Source organism: Myiozetetes cayanensis, unplaced genomic scaffold (assembly GCF_022539395.1).
Source record: "Myiozetetes cayanensis isolate MyiCay16 unplaced genomic scaffold, myiCay2020 scf16, whole genome shotgun sequence".
NCBI lineage: Eukaryota > Metazoa > Chordata > Aves > Passeriformes > Tyrannidae > Myiozetetes > Myiozetetes cayanensis.
In genome coordinates, this window is record NW_026087270.1 from 11213145 (window position 1) to 11226074 (window position 12930).

The 12930-nt window shown below is 52.2% G+C and overlaps 1 protein-coding gene across 1 annotated transcript in view; it reads right to left on the reverse strand.

Annotated features, from left to right (window-relative positions):
• The window catches only part of ZNF469 (zinc finger protein 469), a 66987-nt gene that overhangs the window by 21296 nt on the left and 32761 nt on the right, over positions 1 to 12930 (reverse strand).

The window sequence follows — 12930 nt, forward strand, 5'->3', positions numbered from 1 at the left end:
CTGAGATGGGATAAGGGACTGCGGCTGCTCAGGACCAGAGGGTCAGGTTTGGGATGGACAGAGAAGCTGGGAGGTGGCTGAGGGAGGCTGGAGCATCCCTTGGACAGAAACCACAGTGGGAAGGACCTGAGTCTTGGTACTGAGAGCTTGAAAAGGACCTTGTAAGAGGAGCTGTGAAAAATTCTGAGGATGCACATACACAGGGACACATGGACACAGTCCTGGATGTCCTGGTCTGGCTGTGTTGGGGCAAGAAGTGATTTCCAGCAGATTTTTCTGGCCCGAGGAGAAGTTGGAAGATTACTCAGAAAGTTTGTTTCTTGCTCACAATGATCCAAAATTAATTTTCTGGATCTGAACAGCTTCAAATTTCCAAACTGGTGAGAATCCAGCTTTCACTGGGGATCCAGATTTTTCAAACAGTCCTAATCGTTCCTGGGTTTATAATGCAAAATCATGGAGGAGGAGAAGGAAGGGGGACAGGTCCCTAAGTGGTACAGGTGGGCCTGGTGGGTTAGCTCAGCTTCTCGCTCATCACGGAGCAGGAAAGGCAGCCGGGATGTGCCAAGCAGGGCCAGGAGCTGCCAGGCTGCAGCCACACCAGGGAAATCTGGGTTGGATCCACACATCCTCAACTGGGCAGCGATGGCAGAGACAGGACCTGCATCCTCCTGTTCCCGGAGATGCTGCCGTGTCAGGGGCAGCTCCCAACCTTTCCCCCACAGAAGGGGCAGGACTGGTTCTGGTGTGTTTTGGCACCAGGAGCAAAGCCCTTCAAAGCATCCCTAAAAATCCAGAGGCATTGGACATCTGAGAGCTCCCGAGCCCGAGACTGTGGCAGGTTTAATCTCCTCAGGGAATCAGCAGAGGGGCTGGGGCTGACAGCACCATCTTTGTAGGGCTGTAATAAAGACTGACTTATTTTGACGTTTATTTAAGAAATATTAATCTTTCATTTTCCTTCTAAATTTTTGCTATAGGTTTGAAAAGAGATGTTGTAATTTTTTCCCAATATCCATTACTGGACAGTGTGCACCTATAATGAGAGCCCCCCCTCCTCTCCCACCCCTTCTCCCCTCTCTCCATCCATTTTTTTGGGGTGGGGAGAGGAGGGAAGGGGGAAGGAGTAGGGTCTGATGCAGAGCAGCTCGGGAGTGGGGGAGGCTTCTCTATAAAACCAGTCAGTGCCACACTTTGGCCCCTCTTTTTGTCTGTCGGACTTGCTGTCTACCGACCGACAGAGTGACAGCCACCCTCGGTTTCGGCTGCCTACCTATTTTCCCTGAGGAGAAGTTTTTTTCTTCCCCACCTGGCACCGCCGTGGAGGAACGACTGGGACAGCCCCCGACGGTGTCAGAGCGAGGTGTTCTGCCCCGGGCCATGGGGCTGCATCATCAGAGCATCCTGATGAGGTTCAACAAGGCCAAGTGCCAGGTCCTGCACTTTGTCCCTAGCCTGTAGTGCTGCAGGGGGTTGTTGTGGCCAGAGTGGCTGAAGAGCAGCTGGGCAGAAAAGGACCTGGGAGTTTGGATCAACAGGAGCCTGAACATGAGCCAGAGTGTGCCCAGGTGGGCATCCTGGCCTGTATCAGGAACAGTGTGGCCAGCAGGAGTAGGGAAGTGATTGTGCCCCTGTTCTCAGTGCTGGTGAGGCCGTACCTGGAGTGCTGTGTCCAGCTCTGGGCCCCTCAGTTCATGAAGGATATTGAGGTGCTGGAGCAGGTCCAGGGAAGAGCAGCAAGGATGGTGAAGGGACTTGAACACAAGTCCTATGAGAAGAGGCTGAGGGAGCTGGGGTTGTTTAGCCTGAAGAAGAGAAGGCTCAAGGGAGACCTCATCATTCTCAACAACTACCTGACAGGAGGTTGTAGCCAGGTTGGGGTTGTCTCTTCTCCTAGGCAGCTATCAGTAAGACAAGAGGGCATGGTCTTAAGCTCTGCCAGGGGAGGTTTAGATTAGATATTAGGAACAAATTCTTTACAGAGAGGGTAATCAGACATTGGAATGGACTGCCCAGGGAGGTGGTGGATTCTCCCGTCCCTGGAGGTTTTTAAGATGAGACTGGATGTGGCACTTAGTGCCATGGTCTAGTAACCATGGGGGTAGTGGATCAAGGGTTGGACTTGATGATCTCAGAGGCCCTTTCCAACCCGGCTGATTCTATGATTCCCTCAGCAGCTGCCTGGCCCGAGGACTGCACCACAGCCCTGGGACCAGCGGGGAAAAAAACCCTTTCATTGTTGTCTGCTAAGTCCCCATCACTCACAGGGCTGTGAGCACGTGTTGTCCCCTGGGACAGCCTGCCCTTGGCCCCCCTGGTTTGCCACCTGGGGAATGAGGACTTTGTTTTTTGAAAGTTTAGGTTGCACCGTTGTTGTTTATTCGTATTTGTCAATAAAGAGCTGTTATTTTCCTTTTCCACACCTTTCACCTGAAGCCTCTTGATTTCAAAGTTGTAATAACGTAGAGGGAGGAGGTTGGCTCTTCTTTTCTGGCCCGCCCTCCTTAACGGACATTTGTGTCTTGCTGAACTAAGACAATGCTGCTGTTTGCTAAGGAACTATCTGTTACCTAAGTGGTCCGATAAATCTTCTAAGGTAAAATTACATGTTAGATGCTGCCAGAAGGGTACATTTAAGAATACTTCCTAAATTATCAACTGCATTAATCTTAATTACTTGGGTAAAAGTAAAGGCTGGCATTAGGGTGAACTAAATTGAACGGGTGTTTGTTTGTCTTTATCACATCACATCACATCACATATCTGAGATCATTTAACAGAAAGCAGATAAAAGGCATGTGGGGCAACAAGGGGCAGAGCAGCTGCCTGATGGAAATGATGGTTCTGGATGACAAAGAGCAGGCAGGAGGGCACCCCTGGGGTGCCACGCTGAGGTGGCAGCACCTGCTTGGGGTAGGTGGTACCAGGGCAAAGCAGCACAGCAATAAATATCAAAAAATCAACATGAACTCCTTAGACACCAGTTTGAGGGATGACAGAGGTTTTACAGAGGCTGGAGTGACAGGACAAGGGAGAATGGCTTTCAACTGACAGAGAGTAGGTTTAGATTGGATGTCATGGAGAAATTCTTCCCTGTGAGAGTGGTAAGGCCCTTGTGGTAAGAAGTTGTGGTTGCCCCATCCCTGGAAGTGCTCAAGGCCAGGTTTTAGAGCAACCTGGGTTAGTGGAAGGTTCCTTCCACATGGCAGGGGGAGGAACAATATGAGCTTTAAGGCCCTTCTAACCCAAACCATTCCACAATTCTGTGACAAGACTGGAAGGGTGGGTGTCCCACAGGGTGCTGGGGAAGGAAAAGGGCTCTGGACTCCAGCCCATCCCACATCACCCTATGTGTGACCAGCCCAGATCCCATGGTACACAGACAGAGCAGGATGCACCACATCCTCTGCTTAAGCTTCCCCTAAAATTTGGCTGCTGTCCTGCTTGTTTGGAGAAGGGCATCGTGCCCGAGTGTGCCTAGGCCCTGTCTCCGAGATCACATTGTGTGGTATTTTAAGGCACAGAACTGAAATGAACTGGGGGATTAAGTGCTCCCTTTCACTGGGCCTTGGAGAGGGATCAAATATTGCTGTGGTGAAATCTCCCCATCGCCCAGGTCTGTGTGACCTGGGCACACTCGTCATCACGGAGGGAATTTGCATAAGCCAAAAGGCAGGATTTGTCTCACTCTTCCTCATTTCTGTCTTGAATTTAAGGAAAATTTGTCCCCTGACATCTCTCTGCATGGAAGGCTGAAGGGAAACTGGTGGAAAAAGGAGAGGAATTATTCTGTGCTGCTGGGGATGTGGATAAAGGAAGGATTTGGAGGAAGGGGAGCTCCGAGGCAACACCACAACCATCCACATCCCTGGCTGACCCCCCAGGCATCACCAGGGCACGGCACACCCGTGTCCTGTGACACCATATCCCCCTCACCCCACTCTCCTGGGATAGGGCCCCGCTTCGCATTTCCCTCCTGGCCTTCCGTGACCCCCCCCCGAAAAGGAAGAAAAAAGCAAAACAGCCAAGGTAATGACACCATTCCCAGGCCAATATCACGTTTCCTTCCTCCCGGCAGAGCCTGGGTCTGCTCCAAGCTGCCTTCCCCCCCTCTCCTGCTCCTAGCCCTGGTCAAACGGGGACAGGAAACTCGAGAGCAATGAGCGCATCGAGCACATCCCCAGCATCTTCACCCAAGCCTCATTCAGCTCCTTCTCCTTTTGGCATCTTCCTCCTCTCCCTTTGGAGTGGCTGCTCAGGAATGGGGGGGCAGGTCTGCCTTGGGGCACACACACAGAGAGCACATCACTGAGTGAATTAATTGGCTTGATGCAATTAAACAGTCACAGACTTCAACTGGGGTCAAACCCAGCCCTCATGCATTGGGTAGCTGGGAGCCTGCAGCCTAGGAGAGGGACCAAGGAAGGTCACTTCCCTGGGGTCTCATCCTGCTGATGACTGATCTCTGGGGATACTGGTCTTGCTCAGCCCCAGCAGACAGACAGACAGACAGACCTCTAGCTCCCTGGTGGAGGCTGATCTTTGCAAGAGCAGTGAAATCCTGGTATTCCTTCCCAAACTGCTCCAGCTGAAAGGAGACACTAGTCCAGAGACCCCCACACAGCCAGGATTTGACCAACAGAGAGAGGAGCATCTCACCTGGGGGCTCAGATACACCACAGGTGGCACAAGGACCATGGAAAGGACAAGGACCATGGGCAGCACAAGGATCACGGGAAGCAAAAGGATCACAGGAAGCACAAGGACCATGGATGGCACCAACCAGCAGCCCCAGCACCGCTGCTCTGAGCAAACCCACCAACCTGGTTCAGATGATTGTGTCACCCCAGAATCTCAGGATGACCCACATCCAGAGCCCAACCCTGCTGACCCAGACCCCTCACCCACCATAACCCATCCATCCCCATTCCAGGGACTCCCACCTATCCCTGGTGGTACCCGACCTGCACCAGCTGCTACAGCCCAGAAAGCAGAAATGCTCCCGTCCAGCCTGAACTAGTTCCCACAGGATCTGATAGGAGGAGACTGCTGCTAGATTTGGGGGCTTTTAAGCTGTCAACTTTCCTATAATTATTAGCAATGTTTTAAATCAGTTCTCTTCTGAAATTTGCTTCTGAAAGACAAGATTAATGAGCATTTCCTTTGGGGATTTATTGCACTGTTAATTATTCTCTTCCAGAAATTTGGTTCAGAATATTATCAGCTTTTTTTTTCAATTAAAAGTGATTATAATTTGCTCTATATAAAAGAAAAGTGGATTTAAAATAAAAATATAATATCCCCCTTTCCTGATTAACTATAATAGTCAAGTGATGGAGATAAAAGTAGCCGGTGGCTCTGGCAGACCACGTTGTGCAGACATGAACTTGGTGCCCCCCCCTGCAGCAGTTCCAGCCCTGATGGGGTCTAGTTTTTGGGATAACAGGATTCATAGAGGCCAACTTGTAATTTATGGAGATTTCCTGCAGAGGGAAGCAAAGGTGTCTGCAAGGAGCCACCCGGCGCGGTGCCAACTTTGGACAAGGGGTTCAGGGAGGAGGAGGATGGGGATGGGGACACTCAGGGTTGCTGCTCCCAAATAATGTTTGGATGCAATTTCAGAGGTCAGGAGATGCTTGGTGGAATGTCAATCCCAATGGGAAGGTGCTGGAAGAAGCAGTGGTTTCTCTTTTCACCAGAAGAATGTCTTTTGCACCAGGTTTGACGCAGGGACAGCCCTGGAGAAGGGGCTCCCGTGCCCTCTGGTTCCCAGGCTGTTTGCCCTCCCCAGCAGACATTCCTCGTGTGTCTCCCAAATGCAAAACATTCCAAAAATGCTCTGAGTACAAATGATCACTTGGTGGGGAACAGATCTGATTACACCCTGAGCACAGTGGGGAGCAGCCCCATGCAGGGCTTTGCTGGAAAACCCCACAGACTGCACAGCCCCCAGCCCATGTCCCCTGCCAGGCTGGATTTAACCCAGGCTGCCCCTACAAAGCCCCTTGGCTTGTGGGAAGCAAAGGAAATGTTGAGCTAAGTGCAAATTTGGGCTGGGAGGTGCCCCATTCTGGCACTGGGGACAGGCAGGTTTGGGGGTTCCCTGGTGGGGTGGTGGCTGAGGTGACCCAGGGGTGCTGTCTGTGTCCCTCTGGAAGTGATGGGATGCTCCTGCTCCAGGTGCCATCTGCCCTGAGGAGCCAGGGCACTTCTGTGGATGCCTTGGGGGACTTCAAACAGCAAGTTGGGATCACATAGCCATGGCCAGATGTCCGAGGAGGGGACACATCACAGGTTAAGTGGGATCAGAGGGCTGTGCAGCCCAGATGTGAACATGGTGTGCACTGTCCTTCTCCCTGACCTTCCCAATATGCCAGACCTCCAGCTGCAATGCTGTGGTATCCCCTCTCATCCAGGTCCCCCGTGCACTGACAATATCCCTGCTAAATCCCTGCTAGTCTCTGGAGTGATGCCAGAGCCATCCTTGGCTGCCTGTGACCTGCAGCTACAGTGCAGACACTGCTGCAAAATCCCAACAGCCACAACCCTTCCCATCGCTGCCAGAGAGCAGGGATCCCACCACCCCCCAACAAGAGAGGATTTTAAAACCATTCCCTTTAATTTAGTGACTATTTACTCCTTTCCACAAGTGATTTCTCCTGCCAAAGAAAATCCAGTGGGAGCAGATCCCTGCTTATTTCTGCTCCTGAGCATTTCCCCATTGCCTGGCCTGTGCTGTTCCCACTCTAAAGGGGATGCAGATGGCTTATGGGGAAGTGGAGCCACTGCAAGGAGGGAATCACATCCCAGAGAGCAGGAAAGACAGCTTGAGAATTTTGGATTTCCCCTCCTTTAGGCTCCCTCTCCCACCTGTGGAGCTGGGATGCACCCGAGGGTACCACATCACCATGGGGAGCTGCACCCATGGGAGACAGGGGTGGGTCTGTTGTGATTTTGATGGAGAACCACCCAGTTTGGCTTCCTCCAGCTGGAGCTGCTGTCTGAAGCAGTTTGACATTAACTCCACCACTTTGCACAGTGTTGCCCCAGAATTCTTGGCTCTTGGAAGGCAGGAGGGATGTGCCACGCAGGAAAAAGCAGCGCAGGATGGAGGGTTTAGGAAAGGGATGAACGCTCAGGGTCAGCAACACCAGGACAGTCCATGAGCTCTGTCATGTCTGGGCTACAAAACCCACTGGCTGCCTCAGTGCCAGAGCACAGGCACAGGGGGGAACACTGAGTTTTGGGAAGCAGGATCCCAAAAAACGAGCTGTCCTGATGCAGCCCCCTCCGGCCCCGCTGGCTGCAGACGCCGGCGCTGAGAGATGCTCTCTGTTCTCAACAGGAGCAGAAACGCTCGGGGCCAAGAAAAACGCACGGAGCTATAAAAAGTCCAGGGAACAGAGAGACATTCATGGACAACTTCAATCAGCCGCTGCCTGAAGATGCTGGTCACAGCCAGGAGGGATTCATGGATCAGCCCCAGCTGGGAGCAGCGGGGTGGCTGCCAGCCCCGGGCAGTGCCAGGGCGGTGACCAGCCTGGCTGCCTCTGCCTGCCAACGTCATGTGGATGTGCCAAAGCATCAGTCATATAAAAACAGGGTGGATTCGCACACCCTGCTGGTGCATCCCTGGTTTGTGGGGTGAGGAGGAGCTGGACTAAAATCCATCTGTGTTTTCCATCGTCTCTCCCGGGTGCCTGGTTCCCTCCAGCTGCCCTCCACCATCAAAGCTGGGCAGTGCTGGGTCAGGTTTGTTTGCAGGTGCCAGACACGAGTCCGGCACATGCCTGAAACTTCAAAGGGCCAGTAATGGAAAGCATTTTGCTGGTGGATTTCCAGCCCTTCCCGCCAGTCCAGCTGCTGGGTGGCAGATGTGGGGACACGGACACATCCCTGTGCCTCAGCCATGGCAGGAGAGGGCATGAGCCAGGCCACACCAAGCTGGAGAAAACCCTCTGTGCTATTTCTTCTGCTTTTTTCCCTTTTTTGCTGTTTCTCCAAGCACCATCCTTGCACGAGCAAGGCTGAATAATGCCAATATTCATCGCCCAGACAAGTCTAGGCTCTGTTTGCTCCAAGGAATGTTTTCTCCAGAGACACTCCAAGCGACAAAATCCCCTTCCTCAGCTGGTATATTTTTCTTTCATCAGGCAAAAAAAATTAGCAGAGGGCTGAAGAATGGCATCCTGTACATATTTTCCTTTTGCTGATGCTGAATGAGGTGGAAAAGCACTCGGGGTTCAAGCCCATTCCTGCTGTGCTGGTCCAGGTACTGCTCCAGGACATTTCTCTTTAGGGTGTGCTTGAAGGATGCAAAGCAAAGATTGGGAATTTCCCTTCTGCTTCAGGATATGGTTTTCAGGCAGACCAGAGAGATTTTAAGATGTTGTCTCAGAGACACCAGGTCTGAGGAAACAAGGCAGTTGCTCTTCCCAGGGCTGAATCCCAGAAGTCAGGGATGCTGCAAGGGAAAAGGGGCTGGAAAGCATGGAAATGGGGGAATCTGACTATTTACCCCAGCCTGGGGCAGGCAGTGTCACCAGGCTTCCCTGTGTGTCTCATTGTTTTCCTCATCCCCAGCCACTGAAGGAGAAGTGAAAAAGAAAAACCCTCTGGAAGTCTGGAAAAAATGGGTATTTTTATATCCTGGCTGGAAAAGTGAATTCTTCCAAATGGTGATAATTGAAATAATAAAAAAAAGACATATTAAAAAAAAAAGGGTGAAACCAACTTGTTAGTGGTTTCTTTCCGGACTCCAATGCAGGTAGGAGAGGGAAGGATGTTGGGACATACCTCCCTGTCTGATGGGCCACACTCACCCCAGGATTATTTTTCCTGCCCTCAGAAAGCATCCCAGACAATACCTAATCCAGTGGACACCGGAAACGATTTATTTCCCTCAGCTATTTAGCAATGACCAGTGCTAATGCAACACTGCTAAACCCCACATACTTTCACAGTGAATTCACAGACCAAGAGGCCTTTTTTCCCTTCACCTGGAGATTTAAAGCTCTGGGAGCCGGCAGGAGATATTTGTAGTGAAAGCCATGTGGGATATTCATGCCGGCACTGGGATAAGGCTGTGGAGTGAATAACTTCGTGCATCTCTCATCTGCCCTGCTCCTTTTCCTTGGTTTTCCAGCAAAACGTTGCAACTAATAATTTTCACACATGGCGCAAGGAGCAGCCGTAAAGTGGCTGCTTATTCCATTAAAGCTGTCGGTTGCTATCGGGTTTAGGGAAAGGGGGTGTTGGAGAACCCCGTGGGGTATCGCTTTACCCCATCACTTCCTGCCCAGGTGATCCCACACAAACTCGCCTGTGTGATGGAAAACATTTGGGACCTGAGACACGTATCCAACTGAAAACACAGGCTGCGATTCAGCTTCTCCTCTGCCTTCCAACACATCCTCCTTTTACCACAGAAAGTGGCATTTATCTCGGGATTCCTCAAAGCCACGGTGTAAAAAAATAGGGAAAACATTAAATATAGGTCTGGGTGGCTGCCTGCCATGGCTGTGCCCATGGTACCCGTCTCCTCCGGGCACACACCTGCCCCCCAGAGCAGCTGGAGCCCCTCCGGTGTGTTGGGATGCTGGAGGATGATCCCAAATAAACCACCCTGTGCAAGCAACCCTACAATAACAAGCTGGGATCCGCCAGAGGGAAATGGAGTTGCCATACTAGGTTGTCCCAAAAAAAGAGCTGAGCCAGGGAGATGGAGACATAGCAAGAAAACAACTCCCTCATGCCTGTGTCTGGTCCCAGTACATCCCAGCATCCTGACACCCAGCCTGCCCTCCCTGAGCCACCCTTTAATCTTCCTGTTTCTAAACTGAGAGTTGTGATGACTGAGCAGAGCAAGACCTCACTGGGTTGTTTTTTATTTTTTTTTAAAGCTGCTTTGCAAAAACACAAAATAAAGAGGAACAAATGCTGCCCCGGGCCCAGGCCAGCGAACACGGCGGGGGCTGCAGAGGCTGTGAGGGCTCTGCCCGTTGTGCCTCGCCGGGGCCGAGCCCAGGCAGAGCTTGGGTGTTGCTTTTCCTTTTCATCCCATGCCAGGTTTCAGCCCAGGATTTATACGGTCAAATCCAAAAATCCCTGGAAGGCAGGGCTTGGCACGGCGGGAACGCAGATGCTGCCTTTGCCCTGCTGCTGTAATTATGCCCCCAAACTTAGAAAGCAGCGGAAGAGCCGCGTGTAGCGCTGCAATTAGGAGGCTGTTTAATTGCAGGGCAACTGTGTATTGTTTTCCTCTCCCTGCCTCCAACTGCCAACAACCAGCTGAGCATCAGGAGCCACACTGCAAACCCAGGAATTGCAGCTCCACGGCACTCCCTGCTCCTGCATCCTTGGAGTATCACCATGTGTGGTTGGAGAGCTCTGGGAACAAGAGGATTGTCACCACAAAGGTGACCCATCACACCCTTGGGTCAAGAGCAGTGGAAAGAGCATCCAGAGCATCCAGCTGGAGGAGAAGCCACCAAAATAAAGAACCATAGAATATCCCGAGTTGGGAGGGACTCACAAGGACCACTGAGCCCAGCTCCTGGCCCTGCACAGGACACCCCGACCATCCTGCCCTGTGCCTGAGGGCGTTGTCCAAACACTCCTTGAACGCTGGTGCCATGACCCTGGATGCTTCCAGGAACAGGGCATCCATACCCTCTATGTCACTGCTCAATGCAAGACGCTTTCTCCCAGCAACAGACATTGTTCCCCTCTCTCTGGGACTCCCCTTCTCCTGCCCAAGGGCCTCCCAAGCAGCCAGGAATGATTCCCCCTGTCAGCCCAGAGATTAAAATGGATATATGCATAGGAAACAGCAGCATCAATGGAGAGGACACAGGAGAGCCACTGATTTACACTGTGTTGCCCCCGTGAACGCTGCACATAAATCTGCTGCTTCCTGAAGCGAGGTGTGAATCAGAACAGCTTTATCTCCTCACTGTCTGACTCGTCCTCAGAGCATTGGACATCCCATGGAAAAGTGATGGATGTACACGGCCGTGGACTGGCATTGCATCAGGGATTCCACAGCATCCAGCAGGAATGGTGCCACCACTTAACCCATTGCTGTCTATGAAGAAAATGAGGGTCCAAGAGGGAAAATCCCAGTTGTTCCCAGTCGGACACAGGCAGGTGCATATTGCTGTGGGCAGAACCAACTTGGTTCCCCTTCTCTTGCCCACAGACGTTGCCACATCCCTGGGTTTAAGCTGGAGCAAAGCCCCCATGAGATGCTCACCAGCCTCTGAAGCTGCAAGAAGCTTCCATGGATTTATCCAGCCATGGCACCAGGAGAAGGGATGTATGGGGAGACCTGGAGCACATCCCTGGTGTTGTCAGTCTGACTGGTGGAAAACACAAACATCATCTGGGATCTCCTGCAGGATGGCTCCAGGATGGCAGCAGTGCCAAAAGGAGGGATGAAAATATTCCCATTTGGGGTTTAAAGTGTTCTGGAAGTGGGAGCAGATTTGGGGAAGAAGATGGGAGGAGCCTTGTGTTCCCACCAGGACTGGGGTGTCCTCCAAGCCTCTCCTTTAAAATGAACAGACACAGGGGTTTAACTCTCACATTTCATCACCTCAGTCCCAGAAGCCGATATGATGTTTGGCAGTTGGCAAACAGGGCTGGGACATCCTCCATGGCCAAGGCTGAGCCTCCCAGTTCTCCCACTGCCGGGACCCCTCTGCTCCCTGTGCTGCGCCGGTGGCAGGAGCTTCACCGGAGGAGCCGGACACATCCCTGCACCACGTGGGAAGTAGCTCCTCTTGTTTTCACAGCTGACATCAGGTCTGGAGAGGCTTCCACAGAGATCCAGCGTGGAGGAAGAGAGGCTGAGGGGCGGCTGCAGCTGTGGCCAATATTCTTGCACCTGGGATTGGCTTGGAGGCTCCTGGGTCTGCAGCACAAGGAGGGCAGAGGAGGCTTTCCAGGGATGAGCTGCTGCTCTGAAGCCTTGTTGGGCTCTGCATGCTCTGGATGAACAGCGGCATCGCTGGGTGATGCTCTAGCAAGGTACCAACATGGAGAGCTGCTAATGACTTGTGAAGCTCTTCAGAAGCTTCCTGCAGGATCACTGGCTGAAAGAGGACCAGCCAGAGCCTGGTCTTGTCCCCATGATGTCCTCCATCCTCCTACCCTGGGCTGTGTCACAGAGTCTGCAGGGAAGGTTGTTCAGAGGTAGGGATGGAGAGGACATGGTAGGGAGCTGGGATGCAGCCAGGAACGTGGACACAGTGAGAGCTGTGTGGACAGGCATGGAGGATGTCCCAGCAGATGTGCAACTATCCCGGGCCCTGGCAACAGCAAGGATGCTCCTTGGGAAAAAATCTCTGGATCCACAGACAGGCCAGAGAGCCCCTTCCCTACCTTTCTTCCTGCAATGATCTAACATGAAAAAGGAAATATATATGTATTTCATAGAATCATGGAAGGGTTTGGGTTGGAAGGGACCTTAAAGCTCATCTCATTCCATGGGCAGGGACACCTTCCACTAGATCAGGTTGCTCCGAGCCCCATCCATCTTGGCCTTGAACACTTGCAGGGATGCAGTAACTTAATTCTCATGCACATATATATAAAAATTACATCTAAACCTCACATATATATGTATTATAAACAGACCCTCTGGATCCCTTCCATGCACCCCACTGTTGAATCCTTCCCAGAAGGCTGTGGAGGGCTCAGCAGAGCTCCACACACGCCTGTCCCCAGCAGTGTCACAGTGCGACTGCCATCAGCTTGTCCCCCTCTGCAAAAACAACAGGCGAAGAAAGAGCACTTTTGTTCCTTCCTCCTCTATTGACACAGCTGGGAGGGCTGGAGCCGGGGGAGGTTCCTCCTCCGGAGGGCCAAGAGCCTCCACACACTCGCTTTGTAGCTCAGGCGGCGCTGGAAGAGGCAAAGCTCCTTTAC